The following is a 24896-nucleotide window of genomic DNA, read 5'->3' on the forward strand; positions in this document are numbered from 1 at the left end:
CCATTTAAACTAAATCCGAACAAGTATTGGCTTTCCGGATCTATAGGGACGCTGAAAAAGGCATTCTTGAGATCAATTACAGTAAAGAATGTTGCTTCAGAATCAATAGCTGTCAGTAATGACGAGATATCTGGGACCACAGGGAATTGTGGCACAATGCATTTGTTCAATTCGCGCAGATCAATAACCAATCGATATACTGGCGGGGCCTTCGGATCTGTTCGTTTAAGAATCGGAATTATCGGTGAATTACATACATTGGAGTCGGTCTCCACAACCACTCCTTGGGCAATGAGCTCGTCAATGATTTGTAGTAAAGCCACTACAGCATCTGGTGGTAACTTGTATTGTCGCATTCGTGGTAGTACCACTCCTGCCTTTAGTGTAACTCGATATGGTGTAATATTCATGCAACCAACGTCAGTAGGGCCTTGTGCCCATAGATGTGTAGGTAAAGTCTGCAGTCGGGGATCCATGTCTCGAGACACATAATGACCTTTGAAATCACGTAAAAACAATCTTACTCCTTCCGGAGAACAACATATTATAGCTCCTAGAGCTTTCAGTGTTTTTATACCTAACAAGTTTTCTGGACATGATTTAGTAAGCAATAAATCTGTAGTTCTGGTCAAGGGTCCTATCGTAAGTGGAAGAGGCTGTGATACTTCGTTAACAATAGGTTTTCCTGAAAAACCAAGGGAAATATTCTGTGAGCCTGAGAGGGGTGCCCCTGGAACTTCACTACGTTTTATGGTTGTTCGACTTGCCCCTGTATCGAGTAAAAATTTTCTGTCTTGACCTAATAATTCACTATGTACATAAGGTCCTTCTTGGTCTACAGGGATCTCGATAAGGGGTAAGTCAACTTCCCTCTCTAGGCTGGTTCATGCGTATCGTTGATAATCAGGATAGTCGTACTGTGCGGTCTGGTACAGCTGTCGTGTCGTGGTTTGTGTGGCAGCAACAGGCAACGCTGGTGCGGCTGGCACAAACTGTATAGACTGTTGTGGAGCTGGCATGGCCTGTGCATGCTGCGGTGCTCCTTGTTCATTCTGATCCTGTCTAGGTGGCCGTGGTCTTTCTTTTGTAATACCTGTGGCGATATTACGCTTCAGGACTGGACAATCGTGTATATAATGACCTGGTTGTTTACAGTAGTTGCATGTCCCTTTTACAGGTCCTGCTGATTCACCGGAATGTGTCGTACCCTTTTTATGTCCTTCAGCTGGAACTGTCTGGGAGACTAGCATTTTCATTTTCGTGTCTTTCATGCGTCTTTGTTCATGATCTTGTTCCTCTCTAATTCTATTGTGATGATACTGTAACATTTGTAACATTTGTGATGGGGTGTTACCTTGCCAGGTACTCTCGAATTTTAATACTCTATTCTTCACTTGGGGCAAGGAATTTTCAACTAATTTTGTCACACAGATGTGGGTATGATTCGCTACTTGCTTTTATGCCACTATTTATACCAAAACATTTTTCGAATCGGGCATAGAAATCACTAGTGTCTTCATCTTGTTTTTGTTTACAGGCTGAAATTGCACCCCAATCTTCCTTTTTCGTGGTTAATAAACGTGGCAGTACCTGTACTAATAAACCTGGTAGTGCTTTAGTTTTGTCCCCAAGCCCCGAACCTGGACCTCGGGCCTTTTCTTCATTTTCTAATGCTGTCCAGTCTATCTTTTGGTCTCCCACCTCCCACTCTTTTTCCTTGAGTTTTTCATAAATGCCAGCAGGCATCAATACCTTTAATATTGTCATAATGTCGGGATAGGTATACTCTCCCATGAGTAACATGTCTTTAATTTCTCGGTGGAAACCCGCTGGGTCTTTGTCATGGCTGGGTACCACTTTTTTCATTTCTAACAATTCTATTTTCGATATGGGCGTATATACAAATACACGTTTAAACTGATTGTCCTCGCCCTTTATTGGGTGTACTTCTCGTAAGGGATTCTGTCTGTCCATGTAATACATCGGTCTTTCCTTGATGGGCAGTGAGACATGTTCTGGACATACAAAAAGAATGTACTGCTTTCTTGATTCTAGTATTTCTTTAATTAGCTTAGTACCTGAACCTCTCCATCTATTCGTGAGTAATTCAGTCAATATATCAGGTAAATGACCAGGATCTGAATGTTGGCTTTTATATAGTATAAGAAGTTGTTGAATCATATAAATCCCAGCTAAACGCTGTTCATCTGGGGTGAGATTCAAAAATGTGTGTGCTACTGTATCATCATCATACTTTCCGGGACTGTCAACCCAATGAACGGCTGACCTGGCTAATTCTTGTTCATCCATAGAATCGAGAAAATGATAACCCCTTCGTTCTCGGAGTAATTTGTCAGCGGCTTGGAACGAATGCTCGGGGGACCTTATATTTATTATAGGTGTTTGAAAATTCCTGGTATTTTCTAGACATATCGGACGTATCGGGTCAGTAAGACATCTAGTACTATTACAAGATCTTCCTCTACCTACATAGGCTATGGTGTCTGACTGTCCTGTGGGCAGTCCTGATCCTTCCTCCTCGCTTTGTTCGAACTGGTCTACCGCTAATCTCTCTTCGTGTAGGCGTTCTATTTCTTTACGGATCTTTCGGCACATGGCTATTATACAGTTTTGCTTATCATGTCTCCCTTCTGATATATTCTGGCTCCATCTGGTAAGAATTTGCATTGCTTCCGGGTCTACCCCCGGTCGGTCTTGATTTCTGATCACACAATTTATGAGGAAACGTAACAGTTCCCCCTGTATTTCCACTTTCTGGTATTCCATAGCTCTGTTAATACATTCAGAATCTCGCCCTGTTTGGACAAAATGATATATATTATCTAGATGCATAGTCATTCCTGGTAACTTCCCTAAATACACCGCGGTTCGTCTGATACGTAATGATGCCAGGATCATTTCGTCCTCTTTGCCGGGCACAGGGTCATATCTACAATCTATAAGAAGTTCCTTAAGCGTACGTGCATTTATGAGTTTGGGGGTACGTGGATGTGCTGACTCTTGAAAAGTAAGTTTATTTATTCTGGGTGGCGTAGAAAAAATGTTGGTAGCACCTCCCGTAGCCCCGTCTGGGGTATCGGGCGTGAAAGGATTCGTTGAACGCGATACAGCAACTATAGGTGTGGACACAGCTATAGAAGTAGCTGTAGGAACAGATGTGGAAACAGATGTGCTTGCCGGAACTTGTGTCAGGATTTGGTGCTGCCGAGATACAGATACAGGGTCTTGGCGTTGAACCTCCCCGGCCAACGGTCTATGTGGGGCGGGGTTAGCATACTCGGGAGCTGCGTCATCTAAATATGAGGAAAGAAAAACATCTTCTGCGGTTCTAGGATGCCCCTTGGGATGTACCTTTATTGGAAATAATGGGGGTGGCAAGTCTTTTGGTATCCCCGCAGTAGCCTTAGGTAATCCTTCGGCCAGAAGGGGATACATACCTTTCATAAGGGCATTTCTTTGTCTGTCTATTTGTTCTGATTTTACTCGTGTACCTTCTTCAATTAATAGATTTTCTCGGACTTCATTTGAATTCTCTTTACTCTTCGCTTCCTGTCTACGTGCTTTTTCTGTACGTCTGTACGATTCTTTACGCCATAATTCAATGGCGTCTTTCTGTGATTGTCTAGCTTTCTTTTTCCATAATTCTTCCTCTACTTTCACGATGCACTCTGCATCCCAGGTCCCAGCTGCGGGCCACCTCTGACTTTCTGGTAATTCCTTAGTGTAGTCTACCCATAAATCAAGAAATAATATAGCGTCTAGGCCATGTTTATGATACATGAAGTACCCTGGAGTGTCCCTAGGAGGAATAGGAACAGCTTCTTCGAGTACCCCTTTTCTAGTTGTGATCTGTCTTAATTTCGAAAAGAGCGGCATTTTGAGAACTGATCTTATACTTGATTTTGAACAAACTTAATACAATAAACACGATAATGAACAGTCATTCATACCACAATATGCAGAACGTATTAACACATTTAACATTTAACATTTAAATGAGCAAACAATGATGATAACGATCTAAGGAAACTTAATCTCTAAACATAATTCTCGACATTTAACGGAAATTATTCTGAATTTTATATACTTGATATACTAGATATACTGCTAAACAGTACAGATACACTGCTAAAACAGTGCAGACCGGATTTGTGTACCCAAACCCGTCTGGACCGGCACAACTTATGTGCACGCCAGAACGCCTCCCCAGTAATGGTACTCACCGGGTAGCTCGAAACGGAAGGCCTCGGAACGGAACTGAACTGAACTGGACCGGACTGGACTCGACTCGAAAACTTCGGAAACCTGGTGGGCCTCTGTATACCTCGGATCTTGCTCTCTCAGCTAGGCTCTGGTCGGGATACTTCGCACTTCTCACCGCCTCGTCTGGGTGTTGATCGCAGCCTCAGTCGCCCCCGCTTGACCGGAGGGAGATACAGGAAATCCTGTTGGTACGCGTTGTTGTCCGTCCAGCTGTGGCAGGAGACCGGGCCTGCAACGCACCGCCGGCGCGTGAGATGAGAAAGTGTCCCTGTTCGGGCGCCATTTATGTGGTAAATAATTTAATTACCGGGACTTAATTTGATACAGAACATAATAAACATAGCTCAGTAAATAAGAGGCAGAATCCGTGGTATTAGAGGTTCGGAATGGGTTTTATTCTAATGGACGATTTCGAAATCGTGGCCTCCAAGTTCCATCACCACGGAGGTTCAGGAAGTGAAGTACATACATTATTGATAATTATTCACTTTTATACAATTGGCATTACAGTGAAGTAAATGCAAGAGGCGTAACAATTGATAGTGTAGATAACATTTCACATGCGTAGCTGAAAGAGGCGTAATTGGGTGTAACAAGGAAAACGTCATTGGTTATGATGTCACATATGGGTGGACCTATGAAATAGTTTCGCAATGTCAGCAGAAATACTTGGCAGAGATGCGCGCGCAGCAGTATGACGTGTAATTGACGTGCAACTAGGGGGTGAAGGGGACTTGACATTTAGCTCTACATGTGGCGACAGAAGTCTGGAGGGTCAAGTCAACCTAATCCCAAATCATATCTAACATCCTATGTTTAAAGAACTATGTTATCCAAAAGAGAGGTCTCTTAGAGTAGAATCTTATTCTATACTGACTATACTGACTGTTAGTGCGTGTACAAGCGTCTAAGTGTCTACACTAGATGCGAGGGCAGGAATCTTCCATAGTAACAGGGCTATGAATTACTTGCATAAAGACAGAGAAACCGGGCCTTTGCTCGGTAGCTGGAAGAATGTTTACTGAAACTACTAGACAGGAATGCATTAGGCAGGGGGCGGAGCAGATAATTTCGAAGGTGAAATACAGTTTCTTGGCAGGCAACAGGCTGATGTCAGGCTTCGTGAGCCGCGCAGGGAATGAGACAAAGTTCATGGTCACAGATGCAGGCTCAGACTGGAGCTTCAGAGGCAGAAAGCAAGAAAAGCTTGATGACAGAATCAGGGCCTACTCGTCTGAACTGTAAAATGGCATAAGTGAACCATATAAAGGCGGTGGCCTTTTGTACTTAGGAATGGAATATCCGGCTCATTCATGGCGGATCTGAAAGAGGACATGTTAACGGTGGACGCACATGTATTTGCGTCTTCATAACTGGAACTGGAGGGAACATACATGTACTTGTAACATGCACATAGAACCGTTGGGGTCCAAGATAGGGGACATAACTGACCAGAAAAATCCATATTTCCACATTCCCTCCTTGTCCCCTACTTGCCCGTCAAGAGATATCAATCTTCATTAATCCATTGATCTGTTCATATAGCATCATTTGTTCTTCTTTCTTCTTCCGGGATTTTGAACGAAAATCTTGATGTGGAATACACGATGTGGCACACAGACCACAAATCGCTGGTCCACATTGCAGGCATAGACAGCAACTGAATAGTATGAGAAGGCCAATACCTAGGAAGGATAGAACTCTCCATCCCCAGGCTGATAACACGCTCCAAAACCAACCGGACCAAGTCCAGGTGCCTGGATTCTGGTGTATCTGGCTTACAATCTTATGAAGGCGGGTTATAGCTTTATATACAGATGGCGAATTTTCTGGTATGAAAATGCAACAGCTTGATCCGATGACCCTACAAGCTCCGCCCCTATCGGCCAGGATGACGTCAAGGACAAGACGATTTTGAAGCACAACAATCCGCATAGCAGACTGCTCTTCTGTTAAATTGCCTAAGGCGGAAATAGTTTCGTTCACTACTGCTTCAAGGGTTCTAGTTAATCTACGTATCAGCTTACTATTGGTAACGGTACTTATATAGGGAAAGAGACCTTTATTGAAATCTGTGTATTTTTCCCATGCTGTTTCAGTGTAATCGACAATTGGGAGATCTCTCCTTTCTCTATTGTGTACTAAATGAGTATTTCTGTGATAATCAGGAGGAGCTAGAAAAACAGGTGGCAAAAGAAATCCAATGTAGCAGGTACCATCCCAATCTAGAGGCAAACGTACATATGCCGTCTGACCACATATAAAATAGGAATGGCGGGAAGCTCTAAATGTCGACTTGCCTTGATCACTGAATTCTATTACAGTGGTGCATTTACTATGGCCCATATGTATGGAACCATTCTTTCTTACACATAATTCACCTTTTACTGGAAATACTGACATGGCGGGCAAAATTGGAGTAGCTTCGGATTCGACATTTAGGATCATAAGATTAAGCGTAAAATTACCTAATCCATATACTTCATTTTCTAGATCAGTTCCTGTTCTCTTGGGAAGTCCCTCCTTGTTAGGGTAGCAGACTTTAAGTAAAACTAAGTTCAAATTTCCCCATACCCAGTTGTCTTGATAAACTGCAGAATTTGAATCTAGGGAATTAATTAAACTAAACCATGCTCCACAGGAGCCGTTGTGTGTGAATGGGTATGGAAAAAGAGGTAGAATTCCTTTATAATTCTGATAGGGAGGGAGTCGGCCACATATCCAACAATTTGTAGCATTGCTAACCTGATGGGAATGATGTAACGTACTAATAAAAGTGTTATTGCGCAGCGCAAATCTATACGATAATTCATGCGGGGGTAGGTCACTAAAAGAATGTTCAGTAGTAACGTTATAAACATGTCTAGAAATAGGGTAATATATGTGCAACAATATACTTGCAGTAATTATTAAGAAACTTAGGAAAAACAAAATTAATAACGTCACTGTGCAATGACTACGCAGTGATTTACAGTATGCATGTCGTTTCAACATTTTTCGGGTGTTTTCTCTATTCAGATCTAAGGGATACATGTCAGAGACAAATTCAACCGCTTCACCTTGGAGAGGACTTAAACAATCAAATTTCCCGACCGGTTAGATCTGAGTTTTAGTTTATAATGTTCGTGACTACTTGTTTCAACAAAAGGAAGTTTTGAGTCAATGGGTGAAGACACACAAGGTGTGGTGTTTACGTCCGATGGTAGTCCATGAAATTTCTTGATATGACTTGAATGTATCCAGCCTTTTCTGCCTTCGATCTTCACGGCTGTCCTTGTGGTGAGCAAGACCAATTGTGGCGACCTCCACCTAGGATCCAGCTGAGTCTTTCGATCAAAGTTCCTCACTAAAACGAGATCCCCCGGAATTACGTCATGGGGTTTCACTTCAGTGTTGTCAGGAAAAGCTGCAGCTACCTGTGAACGACAAGATTGTAGTGCAGACATCAAGGAAGCCAAATAATCTGTCAGCATATTACAGTCAATATCAGTTATTTGACGTGGTATAGGCGTCCCCCACATATTTGGTGGTCTGCCAAAGATCACCTCATACGGAGATAGCCCTGTTCGAGAGTGTGCTACCATTCTCATGTAAAAGAGTGCAACTGGTAAGGCTACTACCCAGTCGACACCTTTCTTTCTGCATATTTTGGACAATCTGATTTTCAGGATCTGATTATGTCTTTCTACGAGACCTGCTGCCTCGGGGTGTCGGACACAGTGGAATTTCCACTGATAGCCTAACAAAAGTGAAACGTGTTTCATGAGTTCGGATGAGAACGGCTGGCCGTTATCTGAGTAGACAGCACGTGGTAAACCGTATCGTGGGAAGAATTCTCGAACTAACTGTTTGGCAGTAGTCGGGGCAGTGTAATCTGAAACCGGGTATGCCTCTGTCCAACGGGAGAGAGCACAGACAACTACGAGAACATATTTGAATCCTCGACATCGTTCCATCTGGATATAATCCATCTGGAGGATTTCAAAAGGGTGATCAGGAGGCTGAAATCCACCCTGCTCTACGGGGATGCTTTTTCCTGGGTTGAACTGACAACAGATCATACAGGTACGAACTTTTTGTTTCGCTGCTGCTCGTAAATGCTTGTTGAACCAGATATGTTGAATGCTGTCTAGCATAGCTTTCTCTCCTAGATGCGCTGGACTATGGACAGTGTTAATAATGACTTGGACCATTGAATCAGGAAGGAACCATACAGATTTTTCCTTCGTCATCCATCCTTGGTCCGTTTGAATCCCTCCTAATTCAGTCCATTTCTTTATTTCCTCTGGTGTAGCATGTGTCTGTATGTCAATTACATCAAGAGCGGGATCTTTAACCATCATGCAATGTGTTGGTGTCTGGACTATTGTCTTTGTCATGTCGGATGTTTGAGTTTGAGCAGTCTGTTTAGCTGTTCTGTCAGCTAGATCATTGCCTTGAGAAATGATATCAGTAACCTTCGTATGAGCTTTACATTTCATAATTGATATTGCAGTGGGTAGATGTATTGCATCTAATAAGGCATGAATGAGGGGTCCGTGCTGAATGTGGGCACCGTGAGAAGTTAAATAACCTCTCTCTCGCCACAGCACGCCGAAGTCATGTACAACTCCGAATGCATAACGTGAATCAGTGTATATGTTGACTTTTTTATTTGCGGCTTGAATACAGGCTTGTGTCAGAGCGACGAGCTCTGCTGCTTGAGCGGACAAGGTATTTATACAATTAGTTTCAATGATTTCAGTGTCTGTTGTGACTGCGTAAGCGGCCACTAACTCTCCTGTATTTGTTCTCATACATGAACCATCTACATACAACGTCAGGTCTGGGTCTGACAATGGGACATCTGTCAAGTCTTGTCTGGGTTTCGTCGTGATTGTAATAACGTCAATACAGTCATGAGCTAGTGGGTCTGTTCCGTTTACTGGTAACAGTGTGGCAGGATTCAATGTGTTACAACGTCTGATTTCTATATGTGGTTGGAACAATGTTAATTCATACCCTGTAAGTCGCGCTATAGTTAAATGTTGTGTTTGCGTTCGATTCAAAAGAACCTCTACTGCATGTGGTACTTGTACTGTCAATGGATGTCCTAACACTATGGCATCGCTTTGTCTGATTGCTAAAGCTGTCGCTGCCACTGATTTTAGGCATGCAGGCAAAGCCTGAGCTACGGGATCTAATGTACTAGAAAAATAAGCACATGGTTTGTGGGATCCTGCCTGTTCCTGTGTGAGTACTGACAAGGCAGTACCTTCGCGTTCTGTAACAAAAAGTGTAAACTGTTTATTGTAACATGGTGTTGCTAAAACCGGTGCTTGACATAAAGCTTTCTTTAAGCTTTCAAAAGCTTGTGTATGTTCCTGAGTCCAAGGGAGAACAGTCGATGTGGCTGCCTCCTGTGTTGTCAACTGAATGAGTGGTTTTGCTAGAAATGCATACTGAGGGATCCACTGCCTACAATATGAAGTGAGGCCTATAAAAGCCCGCACCTCCTTTTGTGTCTTGGGTATTGGCATGTTAGCTATTAACTGAATGCGGTCGGGTGTAAGCTGCCTTCCCTCCTTGGACAGCGAGTGTCCAAGATAAACAACTCGCTGGACACAGAATTGCAGCTTAGAAGGGGACACCTTGTGCCCCTTTTCGGCTAGAAATTGTAAAACTGTCAGTGATGCTTTCTCACATTCAGGTTCGCTTCTAGCGGTGATCAGCAGATCATCGACATATTGAAGCAGAGCAGTGTTGACTGGCATGTGGATACTGTCGAGTTCTCGTTTCAGTGCTTGGCTATAGATGCTGGGGCTTTCTGTAAATCCTTGAGGTGCGCGTGAGAATTTAAAGCTACGTCCATTTAAACTAAATCCGAACAAGTATTGGCTTTCCGGATCTATAGGGACGCTGAAAAAGGCATTCTTGAGATCAATTACAGTAAAGAATGTTGCTTCAGAATCAATAGCTGTCAGTAATGACGAGATATCTGGGACCACAGGGAATTGTGGCACAATGCATTTGTTCAATTCGCGCAGATCAATAACCAATCGATATACTGGCGGGGCCTTCGGATCTGTTCGTTTAAGAATCGGAATTATCGGTGAATTACATACATTGGAGTCGGTCTCCACAACCACTCCTTGGGCAATGAGCTCGTCAATGATTTGTAGTAAAGCCACTACAGCATCTGGTGGTAACTTGTATTGTCGCATTCGTGGTAGTACCACTCCTGCCTTTAGTGTAACTCGATATGGTGTAATATTCATGCAACCAACGTCAGTAGGGCCTTGTGCCCATAGATGTGTAGGTAAAGTCTGCAGTCGGGGATCCATGTCTCGAGACACATAATGACCTTTGAAATCACGTAAAAACAATCTTACTCCTTCCGGAGAACAACATATTATAGCTCCTAGAGCTTTCAGTGTTTTTATACCTAACAAGTTTTCTGGACATGATTTAGTAAGCAATAAATCTGTAGTTCTGGTCAAGGGTCCTATCGTAAGTGGAAGAGGCTGTGATACTTCGTTAACAATAGGTTTTCCTGAAAAACCAAGGGAAATATTCTGTGAGCCTGAGAGGGGTGCCCCTGGAACTTCACTACGTTTTATGGTTGTTCGACTTGCCCCTGTATCGAGTAAAAATTTTCTGTCTTGACCTAATAATTCACTATGTACATAAGGTCCTTCTTGGTCTACAGGGATCTCGATAAGGGGTAAGTCAACTTCCCTCTCTAGGCTGGTTCATGCGTATCGTTGATAATCAGGATAGTCGTACTGTGCGGTCTGGTACAGCTGTCGTGTCGTGGTTTGTGTGGCAGCAACAGGCAACGCTGGTGCGGCTGGCACAAACTGTATAGACTGTTGTGGAGCTGGCATGGCCTGTGCATGCTGCGGTGCTCCTTGTTCATTCTGATCCTGTCTAGGTGGCCGTGGTCTTTCTTTTGTAATACCTGTGGCGATATTACGCTTCAGGACTGGACAATCGTGTATATAATGACCTGGTTGTTTACAGTAGTTGCATGTCCCTTTTACAGGTCCTGCTGATTCACCGGAATGTGTCGTACCCTTTTTATGTCCTTCAGCTGGAACTGTCTGGGAGACTAGCATTTTCATTTTCGTGTCTTTCATGCGTCTTTGTTCATGATCTTGTTCCTCTCTAATTCTATTGTGATGATACTGTAACATTTGTAACATTTGTGATGGGGTGTTACCTTGCCAGGTACTCTCGAATTTTAATACTCTATTCTTCACTTGGGGCAAGGAATTTTCAACTAATTTTGTCACACAGATGTGGGTATGATTCGCTACTTGCTTTTATGCCACTATTTATACCAAAACATTTTTCGAATCGGGCATAGAAATCACTAGTGTCTTCATCTTGTTTTTGTTTACAGGCTGAAATTGCACCCCAATCTTCCTTTTTCGTGGTTAATAAACGTGGCAGTACCTGTACTAATAAACCTGGTAGTGCTTTAGTTTTGTCCCCAAGCCCCGAACCTGGACCTCGGGCCTTTTCTTCATTTTCTAATGCTGTCCAGTCTATCTTTTGGTCTCCCACCTCCCACTCTTTTTCCTTGAGTTTTTCATAAATGCCAGCAGGCATCAATACCTTTAATATTGTCATAATGTCGGGATAGGTATACTCTCCCATGAGTAACATGTCTTTAATTTCTCGGTGGAAACCCGCTGGGTCTTTGTCATGGCTGGGTACCACTTTTTTCATTTCTAACAATTCTATTTTCGATATGGGCGTATATACAAATACACGTTTAAACTGATTGTCCTCGCCCTTTATTGGGTGTACTTCTCGTAAGGGATTCTGTCTGTCCATGTAATACATCGGTCTTTCCTTGATGGGCAGTGAGACATGTTCTGGACATACAAAAAGAATGTACTGCTTTCTTGATTCTAGTATTTCTTTAATTAGCTTAGTACCTGAACCTCTCCATCTATTCGTGAGTAATTCAGTCAATATATCAGGTAAATGACCAGGATCTGAATGTTGGCTTTTATATAGTATAAGAAGTTGTTGAATCATATAAATCCCAGCTAAACGCTGTTCATCTGGGGTGAGATTCAAAAATGTGTGTGCTACTGTATCATAATCATACTTTCCGGGACTGTCAACCCAATGAACGGCTGACCTGGCTAATTCTTGTTCATCCATAGAATCGAGAAAATGATAACCCCTTCGTTCTCGGAGTAATTTGTCAGCGGCTTGGAACGAATGCTCGGGGGACCTTATATTTATTATAGGTGTTTGAAAATTCCTGGTATTTTCTAGACATATCGGACGTATCGGGTCAGTAAGACATCTAGTACTATTACAAGATCTTCCTCTACCTACATAGGCTATGGTGTCTGACTGTCCTGTGGGCAGTCCTGATCCTTCCTCCTCGCTTTGTTCGAACTGGTCTACCGCTAATCTCTCTTCGTGTAGGCGTTCTATTTCTTTACGGATCTTTCGGCACATGGCTATTATACAGTTTTGCTTATCATGTCTCCCTTCTGATATATTCTGGCTCCATCTGGTAAGAATTTGCATTGCTTCCGGGTCTACCCCCGGTCGGTCTTGATTTCTGATCACACAATTTATGAGGAAACGTAACAGTTCCCCCTGTATTTCCACTTTCTGGTATTCCATAGCTCTGTTAATACATTCAGAATCTCGCCCTGTTTGGACAAAATGATATATATTATCTAGATGCATAGTCATTCCTGGTAACTTCCCTAAATACACCGCGGTTCGTCTGATACGTAATGATGCCAGGATCATTTCGTCCTCTTTGCCGGGCACAGGGTCATATCTACAATCTATAAGAAGTTCCTTAAGCGTACGTGCATTTATGAGTTTGGGGGTACGTGGATGTGCTGACTCTTGAAAAGTAAGTTTATTTATTCTGGGTGGCGTAGAAAAAATGTTGGTAGCACCTCCCGTAGCCCCGTCTGGGGTATCGGGCGTGAAAGGATTCGTTGAACGCGATACAGCAACTATAGGTGTGGACACAGCTATAGAAGTAGCTGTAGGAACAGATGTGGAAACAGATGTGCTTGCCGGAACTTGTGTCAGGATTTGGTGCTGCCGAGATACAGATACAGGGTCTTGGCGTTGAACCTCCCCGGCCAACGGTCTATGTGGGGCGGGGTTAGCATACTCGGGAGCTGCGTCATCTAAATATGAGGAAAGAAAAACATCTTCTGCGGTTCTAGGATGCCCCTTGGGATGTACCTTTATTGGAAATAATGGGGGTGGCAAGTCTTTTGGTATCCCCGCAGTAGCCTTAGGTAATCCTTCGGCCAGAAGGGGATACATACCTTTCATAAGGGCATTTCTTTGTCTGTCTATTTGTTCTGATTTTACTCGTGTACCTTCTTCAATTAATAGATTTTCTCGGACTTCATTTGAATTCTCTTTACTCTTCGCTTCCTGTCTACGTGCTTTTTCTGTACGTCTGTACGATTCTTTACGCCATAATTCAATGGCGTCTTTCTGTGATTGTCTAGCTTTCTTTTTCCATAATTCTTCCTCTACTTTCACGATGCACTCTGCATCCCAGGTCCCAGCTGCGGGCCACCTCTGACTTTCTGGTAATTCCTTAGTGTAGTCTACCCATAAATCAAGAAATAATATAGCGTCTAGGCCATGTTTATGATACATGAAGTACCCTGGAGTGTCCCTAGGAGGAATAGGAACAGCTTCTTCGAGTACCCCTTTTCTAGTTGTGATCTGTCTTAATTTCGAAAAGAGCGGCATTTTGAGAACTGATCTTATACTTGATTTTGAACAAACTTAATACAATAAACACGATAATGAACAGTCATTCATACCACAATATGCAGAACGTATTAACACATTTAACATTTAACATTTAAATGAGCAAACAATGATGATAACGATCTAAGGAAACTTAATCTCTAAACATAATTCTCGACATTTAACGGAAATTATTCTGAATTTTATATACTTGATATACTAGATATACTGCTAAACAGTACAGATACACTGCTAAAACAGTGCAGACCGGATTTGTGTACCCAAACCCGTCTGGACCGGCACAACTTATGTGCACGCCAGAACGCCTCCCCAGTAATGGTACTCACCGGGTAGCTCGAAACGGAAGGCCTCGGAACGGAACTGAACTGAACTGGACCGGACTGGACTCGACTCGAAAACTTCGGAAACCTGGTGGGCCTCTGTATACCTCGGATCTTGCTCTCTCAGCTAGGCTCTGGTCGGGATACTTCGCACTTCTCACCGCCTCGTCTGGGTGTTGATCGCAGCCTCAGTCGCCCCCGCTTGACCGGAGGGAGATACAGGAAATCCTGTTGGTACGCGTTGTTGTCCGTCCAGCTGTGGCAGGAGACCGGGCCTGCAACGCACCGCCGGCGCGTGAGATGAGAAAGTGTCCCTGTTCGGGCGCCATTTATGTGGTAAATAATTTAATTACCGGGACTTAATTTGATACAGAACATAATAAACATAGCTCAGTAAATAAGAGGCAGAATCCGTGGTATTAGAGGTTCGGAATGGGTTTTATTCTAATGGACGATTTCGAAATCGTGGCCTCCAAGTTCCATCACCACGGAGGTTCAGGAAGTGAAGTACATACATTATTGATAATTATTCACTTTTATACAATTGGCATTACAGTGAAGTAAATGCAAGAGGCGTAACAATTGATAGTGTAGATAACATTTCACATGCGTAGCTGAAAGAGGCGTAATTGGGTGTAACAAGGAAAACGTCATTGGTTATGATGTCACATATGGGTGGACCTATGAAATAGTTTCGCAATGTCAGCAGAAATACTTGGCAGAGATGCGCGCGCAGCAGTATGACGTGTAATTGACGTGCAACTAGGGGGTGAAGGGGACTTGACATTTAGCTCTACATGTGGCGACAGAAGTCTGGAGGGTCAAGTCAACCTAATCCCAAATCATATCTAACATCCTATGTTTAAAGAACTATGTTATCCAAAAGAGAGGTCTCTTAGAGTAGAATCTTATTCTATACTGACTATACTGACTGTTAGTGCGTGTACAAGCGTCTAAGTGTCTACACTAGATGCGAGGGCAGGAATCTTCCATAGTAACAGGGCTATGAATTACTTGCATAAAGACAGAGAAACCGGGCCTTTGCTCGGTAGCTGGAAGAATGTTTACTGAAACTACTAGACAGGAATGCATTGGGCAGGGGGCGGAGCAGATAATTTCGAAGGTGAAATACAGTTTCTTGGCAGGCAACAGGCTGATGTCAGGCTTCGTGAGCCGCGCAGGGAATGAGACAAAGTTCATGGTCACAGATGCAGGCTCAGACTGGAGCTTCAGAGGCAGAAAGCAAGAAAAGCTTGATGACAGAATCAGGGCCTACTCGTCTGAACTGTAAAATGGCATAAGTGAACCATATAAAGGCGGTGGCCTTTTGTACTTAGGAATGGAATATCCGGCTCATTCATGGCGGATCTGAAAGAGGACATGTTAACGGTGGACGCACATGTATTTGCGTCTTCATAACTGGAACTGGAGGGAACATACATGTACTTGTAACATGCACATAGAACCGTTGGGGTCCAAGATAGGGGACATAACTGACCAGAAAAATCCATATTTCCACACTGCGCTAGATTGCGAGCTGGGTAGGATGCAAGCATGAGAGGCCAAGTGGAGATGTAAGCCTGTTGACCTGAGCCAAGCTACCCCGAGGACGTAGGTCCAACAAGTTGGTGCTCAGCGGTGGGATCCTTAATCAGTGCTTGCATCCGCTCAGTAGCAGTTTTGCGCGCGCCACAACCTACACTTGATTGTTTTTACTGGAGTTATCTCCAGAGTGCCTCCCTAAAATTGGAATTTTGTTTTTAAAATTATTCTGTCTAGTGGTGTATTTCCTCTTAAAGGAAAGTCCTCCTTTGGCAAGCTTCTGTTCTGCAGGGTTGGGTCCCACCTGGTAGGATGGAGTTTGAGTTGGGTAGGCTGGAAGAATATACGGTAACCCAACTGAAAGAATTCTGCCAAGAGAGGTGTTTTTCAAGCAAGGGGCAAAGAAAATAGAACTCCAAACTAGCTTGAGAGCCTGGGTCATGGCCCACCCTAGCGGGAAACGGGAGGAAGGACCAGAACTGGACACCACAGAGGAACCAGAATGAATCTTTCCCCCTTGAGAGTGGACACATGGATGCAGGACCTAGGGCCCCTTCAAGGGCAGGTAGTAGCGCCTCGGGGGGGAAGCCTGTCATCAGCTGACTCGGTTGACAGGAGGGCGGAGAGGCAGTTTAAAATGGAACTGGCCCGTTAGGAGAAAGAGAGGGAGGAGAGGAGATTCCTCCATGAGCTCCATTTAAAGGAATTGGAACTCAAAGCCCTACAGTTGGGAACCCCCAGCAGTCCCATTGGTGGCAGCGTACCTAGAGAAATCCCCAGGGAGTCCAGGCCTTACCTGCCAAAAGATGTAGTCGCCAGCTATGGTGTCGGGGATGACATCGTTAAATGGCTGGCTGCCTATGAGGTCTCTTTAAGAGCCCATGGGGTCCCTGAAGCTCAGTGGGGGGGTGGTCTATATAGGTATATGCCTCCGGTGGGGAGGGATGCCTTGTTAGCGTTGGAACAGCAAGATCAGACCAATTACCCCATCATGAAGGTCGCCCTAGTTAGGAAATTTGGGTTGACCCCTGAAAAATTCAGGCAGAGGTTTCGGGGCTGTCAAAAGTTGGCCACCCAGAATTGGGTAGACTTCTTGGACTATGCCAAGAAGGCCTTAGAGGGCTGGGTGCAGGGCAGTGAGGTAAAGGACTATGAGGGATTGTATAACCTGATTTTAAAGGAGCACCTCCTCGAGAAAAGTTTTCCGGAGCTGCGTCAGCACCTGGTGGACAGCAAGCTAACTAATCCTAGGAAGCTTGCAGAGGAGGCGGATATCTGGGCAAGTACCCGGGTATCCTCAAAAGGGACTGGAGGGAATTTCCAAGGGGCTGGACAGGGCGCCCCCCAGAAGAAAGAGGGGGGAGACAAAAAGAAGTAGTTCTCTAAAGGCCCCCAAAAGAGTTCACAAGGGAAGGGAGTAGGATTCCCTCCTAAGGTTGGCCCCCACAAACCCCCTTATCCTGACCGTGGTCAGCAGCCTAGGGTTGTCCGATGTTATGAGTGTGGTGAGGTTGGGCACTATAAGGGGGATGCCAAGTGTCTCAAGAGACCACACCCTCCCATTGGAGGAAAGATCCCTGGGGTGGCGAGTGTAGTGCTTGGGGAGGAGTTGCCCCTAGATAAGGGAGGTGAGTGGGCAGGGTTAACCTTAGTGTCCTTAGGGGATTGTGAGATGGTTCCTAAGACCCAGGTGCCCTCGAATACTACTAAGTACAGGCAATGGGTCACCATCAATGCCCAGAGGGTGGAGGCTCTGAGGGACACAGGAGCCAGCATGACTATGGTAAGGAGTCAGCTGGTGTCCCCAGAGCAGGTGGTTCCCAATGTAGTCCACCCGGTTGTGATGGCTGACAACCGAGGGGGTCACTATCCGGTGGCCCAGATTCCCTTTGAGTGGGGAGGGGTTGCGGGTCCTCTACGAGTTGCGATAAGCCCTGCCATGCCGGTCGACTGCCTGTTGGGAAATGACCTTGAACACTCGGCGTGGAAGGAGGTCGAGTTCAGGGCCCACATGGAAATGTTGGGGACCCCTGAGTGGACGTGTGCCAACACCCGGTCCGTGACTGCCCGAAGAGGGAGTTCACAGAGGTTGGAGTCTGGGACAAAGGCCCAACCAGCTGCCGGAAAGGGTAAACGGGGACGGGGGAAGCCTGCCCTGGCATCGGAACCTCCAAAGGCGGATGGGGTGACTGGTGTGGCCCCTGAATCTACGGAGGGGGATGTAACTTCCCTGGAGGGCTTACCTACCCCTGCAGACTGGCAGGTGGAGGGAGGACCTACTAGGGAGGAGTTTTGTCGGGCCCAAAAGGAGTGCCCTACCCTTGAGGGTTTACGGCGGCAGGCCGAAGCCCAGGCAGCGGGTAACGATTCGGGGAACTTCCACATATATTGGGAAGATGGACTCCTTTATAGCGAACCCAAGGCTCCGGTGCATGGTTCATCCCGGGCCTTGGTGGTTCCCCAGCGTTACCGAGCCTTCCTATTGGGATTGGCTCATGAAATACCCTTGACATTAGACTTGGGACAAGACAAGACCTTTGCTCGACTTGTCCCTCATTTCAACTGGCCTCAGATGAGGATTACGTCCAATACTTTTTGTAGGACGTGTGTAACCTGCCAAGCTAGTGGGAAAACAGGGGTGAAGCTGAAGGCTCCCCTGGAACCACTGACTGTCGTTGGCACCCCCTTTGAAAGGGTGGGCATCGACATTGTTGGGCCATTGGATCCACCAACGTCTTCCGGTCACAGGTTTATCCTGGTTCTGGTGGATCATGCCACTCGGTACCCAGAGGCTATCCCTCTGAGGACCATTACTGCACCTGCAGTGGCACGGGCTCTTATGGGAATTTTCACCCGGATGGGATTCCCCAAGGAAGTTGTCGGACAGAGGTACCAACTTCATGTCGGCATATATGCGGGCTATGTGGAAAGAGTGTGGAGTCACTTACCAGTTCTCCACTCCTTATCACCCCCAGACCAATGGTCTGGTGGAGAGGTTTAACAAAACCTTAAAGGGCATGATCAGGAGTCTGCCCGAGAGCCTGCGGAGGAAATGGGACGTCCTCCTACCTTGTTTGCTGTTTTCTTACAGGGAGGTACCACAGAAGGGAGTGGGCTTCAGCCCCTTCGAGCTGTTGTACGGGCACCCTGTGCGTGGACCCCTCAGCCTGGTGAAGGATGGATGGGAAAAGACTCCCAGAAAACTTCCCCCGGATGTGGTGAGCTACATGCTGGCCTTTCGTAGCCAAATGGCTAGGTTGTGGAAGCAAGCTTCTGAAAACCTAAAAGCCAGCCAGACTGTCATGAAGGAATGGTATGACCGAAACGCTCACCCGGTGGAGCTGGAGCCTGGCCAGAAGGTGTGGGTGATGGAACCTGGAGAGCTTAGCGCCCTCCAGGATCGCTGGTCAGGCCCCTTTGAGGTGGTTGAGAAGAAGGGCAAACTCCCCTACGTGGTAGACCTTAAGACCCCCAGGCAGCCCCATCGGGTGCTCCATGTCAACCGCCTCAAGCCTCACCAAGAGAGACCCGAGGTCACTTTAATATTGGTAACTGATGGGTCAGAGGAAGAGGAAAGTGAACCTCTTCCTGATCTTTTTGCGTCCCAAGAGAAGGATGGGTCGGTGGAGGGAGTGATCCTTTCACCATCCCTAACTCCCGAACAGCGGAGAGACTGCCGCCGAGTTTTGGAGCATTTTGCTTCCTTGTTCTCCCTTATCCTGGGAAGGACTCATCTGTGTACCCATGACGTGGACACAGGGGACAGCCCACCTGTGAAGTCCAAGTCTTACCGGTTGTCAGATAAGGTGAGGGCTAGCATCCATGGAGAAGTCACCAAGATGCTAGACCTGGGAGTGATTGAACCTTCAAACAGTCCCTGGTCCAGTCCGGTGGTACTGGTACCCAAAGCTGCCCCGCCGGGCACTACCCCAGAACTCCGGTTTTGTGTGGATTACAGGGGACTGAATTTTGTGACAAAGACAGATGCTCATCCCATCCCGAGGGCGGATGAGCTCATTGACCGGTTGGGAGCTGCCCAATCTCAGTACCTTTGACCTTACCTCCGGGTACTGGCAGATTTCCCTGACAGATGGAGCCAAGGAAAGGTCCGCCTTCTCCACACCTGAGGGTCACTACCAGTTCTGTGTGATGCCCTTTGGGCTCAAGAACGCCCCCGCCACGTTTCAGCGGTTGGTGAACCGGGTCCTCTCTGGGATGGAGGCCTTTTCGGTTGCGTACCTGGATGACATTGCTGTCTTCAGCCGCAGCTGGGAGGACCATTTGTGTCACCTTCAGGCTGTCCTTCAGGCATTGCAACAGGCGGGTCTGACGATCAAGGCCAGTAAGTGCCAGATCGGGCAGGGGTCGGTAGTGTACCTCGGTCACTTGGTGGGTCGGGGCAAGGTGCAACCTCTCCAGGCCAAGATCGAAACCATCATGGCCTGGGAACCCCCCAAGACTCAGACAGAGGTCCGAGCCTTCTTGGGCCTCACTGGCTACTACCGACGCTTCGTCAAGGGATACGGTACTATCGTGGCCCCCTTGACTGAGCTCACTTCTAAAAAGCACCCTCGACGGGTAATCTGGACCGAGGGATGTCAACAAGCCTTTGACACCTTCAAAAAGGCAATGTGTGCGGCACCTGTTCTCAGGGCCCCTGACTTCGCCAAGGAATTCATCGTCCAAACAGATGCGTCGGAGCATGGTATCGGGGCAGTGCTGTCGCAACTCAATGACGAGGGTCTAGACCAACGGGTGGTTTTCCTGTCAAGGAGACTACTCCCCCTGGAACAGAGGTGGAGTGCAATAGAGAGGGAGGCTTTTGCGGTGGTGTGGGCTCTGAAGAAGCTGCGGCCATACCTGTTTGGCTCGCACTTCCTGGTTCAGACCGACCACCGGCCCCTCAGATGGCTGATGCAAATGAGGGGCGAGAATCCCAAGCTATTGAGGTGGTCCATCTCCCTACAGGGAATGGACTTTAGGGTGGAACATCGCCCAGGAGTGGACCACGCCAATGCTGACGGTCTATCCAGGTATTTCCGCCTTAGTGAAGAGGATTCCCAAGGGGTTGGGTAGCTCTCCCCACTTTCAGCTGGGGGGGGACGCGTGTTAGACCTGTCAGCCCTTTGGCAGTTCCCTCCTCGTTCTATTATTTTTTTTTTTTTAGTCCCATCCCCTTCTCATTTTTTTTTTCCTGTCTACTACCAACTTTTTGGGTGCTGATGTAGAGGTTCTGGGCGCCTCACCCTCACTACCTGAGGGAGAGGCGCAAGGTGCTCCACTGAGGAAACTAGATAAGGGAGGTGAGATTCACAAAATGGTGGCTCCAACTGTCACCTCATCACCTGGACCATGACTGCCATGAGAGGTTCCGGAACCTTCTGGGCCCCTCTGGCAAGTCAGGCCCAAGGTGATAAATAGAGGTGTCAGGAGGGCGGCCATTTTAGAGAAGAGCTGAGCGGCCGGTTAGCCAGGAGTAAGGCACCTGAGTGGGAAGGTGGCTGCACTGGTCAGGGATTGACAGGTCTTAGGGTCTGCACGGTTTCCCTCGCCAGTGACATCACCCCCAACCTGATGACCAGTCCCTGAGTGCCGCCAGTGACTTGAGACACTCGTATTTGGTGAGGCCTCGAGGAGGAGTGTACCCCTGACCTCTGGGTTCTGAGAGAGGGCCATTGCTGGGGGCTAGCGACTGATAGCTCCGCTGTCGCCTGGGATTGTCACCTTTACCGATACTGGGAAAGATGTGTGTGCCCATGCCCTGAGGATCCTGTCAGCTTCAGCCCTAGTGCTGTGAGAGGATCGGCACCGTGTTACCTCAATCTCCCCTTCCTCCACGAGTGCGGCCTTCAAACTTTGGCTGTCTTCCCTATTGCCAGGACAAGGAATTACCTGTGGTATTCGGCTGTCGCTGCCGACAGCGAGTGGCCTGAGGAGAGGGAACGGCCCCGGGCGTGTGGCGGCGTGAGAGCATCGCGACTGCGTTGCTGTGGAAACCCTTGTCGGGAAGTGTAGGTGGGGCAGCCGTGAAGCCACTGCCAGAGTCACATGAGTAGGGGCTGGAGCGCCGCCCCCTGGTTGTGCAAGAGCGGAGGCCGCACCTCCATCAGACGCGCTGTTCCGGGTCTGGAGCCACAGGAGTGGTGGGCAGACCGACCACGTCGCCTCCTAGTCAGGTGACCGGTGGGGAGGAGGAGGTTCTGCCTCTGAGAAGGGGGAGTGCCCTCTGACGACGACGGACGAAGGTTCCCGTCGGAATAGGAAAGAGCCTGGGGGAGGGAAGATCCTGAGGGGAGGTGGCCCCGTGGAAGGGAATTTTGCATTCTGATTGCTGTGAGAGGATTCCCCCCACCCCCCCCCTTCCACCCCCCCCCCTCCCCTTTTCGGCTCCGTGACACCAACGAAGGAAAATATTGCGCTACCTCGCGAGCTGCCAGAGGAGGACATCGGATGGACAGTAAGCAGGGGATTACAGCGCGGGAGAAGGGAGAGTAACTGCGCGCTGAGGAACTTTGCCAAGGCTTTAAGAAGGGGAAGACCATCAGCGCCTGTTATAATTATTGGCAGTATAGCGCCCCCATGTGCGTGACTAGAGTGAGGTGAAAGGTGGTACACATTTGTTGCGGGTGGTGGTAGGGCAAGCTCCAGTAACAGAAAGCGCTGAGGTTTCGAGTGTCACGGGGGTGGTGTAGATTCAGTGTCCAAACTCCCTAATAGCTACCTGGATGGAAGTAACCCCTGGATTGTCAACGGTACTACCCATGTCCCGATAAGTGGTATATATCCAGGGCAGCCAGTTAACCCCCCCCCTTTTAGTTTAAGGATTACCCTGAGTGTAAAAAGGGGAGTGGTTACCGAGCAGGGTTACAAGGGGGTTAGACGTCCTTCCAGAGTCCAGGTGTTATGCACATCCCACATGGGGAGTGTTCGTGATGTGCCAAGCTTGAAGTAATATTCCAGGTCGGATGTTGTCAAGTAATACTTGGAAATGCTATTCTGAAATGTAACAGAGTGTTCAGCTGTTAAAAAAACATTGGATGAAAAGTTTATTTTGTACTGTAAGGTCCGGTTTTGCCTCAAGATATAGGGGAACGTTCATATGAAAATGTAATGAATTGGTTCAGGTTGTAATGTCTAATTGAAACCCGATTAAAATAAGAACGAAATGAGATAAAGTCTTATAGTAAACCTTACACTTAATCGGTGTAGTGTCCTTTTTGAGTGGTGCTGCGCTAGATTGCGAGCTGGGTAGGATGCAAGCATGAGAGGCCAAGTGGAGATGTAAGCCTGTTGACCTGAGCCAAGCTACCCCGAGGACGTAGGTCCAACAAGGACATTTTGTGGTTACATAGATTTTCCGTACAAAGTAGAACTTTCAACAATATGATAGTGATTGGAATTTGATAGATGACAGAGTTGCAACAAATATTTAGTCATGAATTGCTCTTTGCATATAAAAGACTAGGAAACATTAGCAAGATGTTAGAAATTGGGTTTCTGTTTGTAGAGGTAGGCACCCTGTCCAAGCAGGAACCACAATCCTAGTCTGGGTAAGTTAGATACACACTAAAAGATAACCTGTGTTCACCCTCTGGTAGCTTGGAACAGATCAGTCAGGCTCATCAATAGAGGCAATGTGTGAAGTATTTGTGCAAATCGCACACCCACACCACACCCGCCTGTTTAGAAAAATAGAAAATTTCATAAATCAAGACTAAAATGAGAAAAATCCAATAAATAGAAGTTGAGATCTGATATTTTAAAGATCATAAAAAGTTCTAGTGCCTAGAAGCAATAAGCACCTATGGAGATAATCTGGTCGCTCTGGATCGGGGCAAAGTCAAAAGTTCAGGCCGACCACGATGGAGCACAGGCCAGCTACAGGGCCCATGCAGGCTCCAGTGAACTAAGTACCTTAATCTGTTTGCCACCGCAAGGTGCGGGAGGAATGCTTTGAGCATTGCGTCTATTTTGATCTCGCAGGCGAGGTGATGCGTCCTTTTTTGGGGTTTTTTTCCCCACGAAGTGGAGGCGATGCAATTGTTCAGAAAGTGTAGTGCCAAGATGTGTTGGTTCTAAAGTGCAATGCGTCTGGATTCCCCACACAGTAGAGATGTCGTATGTCTGAAGACTGCTGCTGTGGCGATACACGGTTCCTATGTGCCTGCCTCTGGTGACGATGCATTGATTCCGAGAGCGATGCACCAATTATGCTCCTGTAACAGGATTGATGCACCTGTGCTGCTACCTGCAGACTGGAGATGTCTATTCTTCTGGTGCGAGTATCTGAGTCCACTTCCAGTGAGCCAGGCAAAGGAGCAGGGGTAGTGACTTTGATAATCTGAGTCTCAAGCAACCGGAGGGAAGCCTACAAGCCCTTGGAGATCCCTTCAGTGCAAGGCAGGAACCAGCTCTCGTCTGCAGTCAGAGCAGCAGGACACCACAAGAGAAAAGCTGGCATTCCAGGTCAGCAGTCCATCAAAGTAGCAGTCCTTGAAGCAGAGCAGTTCGTCTGTCAGAGTCCAGTGGTGGGTCCAGAAGCGCCTGATTGTTTTGAGTCCGAGACCTAGTACTTCTACCCAAATTTGCCTTTGAAATGTGGGTGACTCCAAAGAAGGGACTTTGAAGGGCACAAGTAGCCTTTCTTCCTGACTCCAGACTATCTTTGGGGGGTAATCAGTCATTTGTGTGAGGTCAGGCCACTACCTATTCAGTTGCGTGTCAGCCCCTCACTCCCTTCCTGCTCAGGAGAAGCCATCAGAATGCAGAAGAGTACTCCGACAACTAACCTTCCTGTGTTTGTGGCTGTTTAGAGGGATTTCACTAGTGCAGCTGTTACCCACCCCATACGTGCATTGGAGAGACCCAGAGCAGTAAGAGCAGAGAAATGCACACTTTCTAAAAGTTGCATTTCTAAAACATTAATGTTAAATCCAACTTTACCAATAAAGACGATTCATCAATACTATTCCAAAGATATGAAAC

The 24896-nt window shown here is 46.6% G+C and overlaps 1 protein-coding gene across 1 annotated transcript in view; it reads left to right on the forward strand.

Moving 5' to 3' along the window:
• KIF20B (kinesin family member 20B) overlaps positions 1-24896 on the forward strand; it is a 556993-nt gene that overhangs the window by 100878 nt on the left and 431219 nt on the right. The gene's annotated exons all lie outside the window — the stretch shown is intronic.

This window comes from Triturus cristatus, chromosome 1_2, assembly GCF_964204655.1.
Source record: "Triturus cristatus chromosome 1_2, aTriCri1.1, whole genome shotgun sequence".
Classification (NCBI taxonomy): Eukaryota; Metazoa; Chordata; class Amphibia; order Caudata; family Salamandridae; genus Triturus; species Triturus cristatus.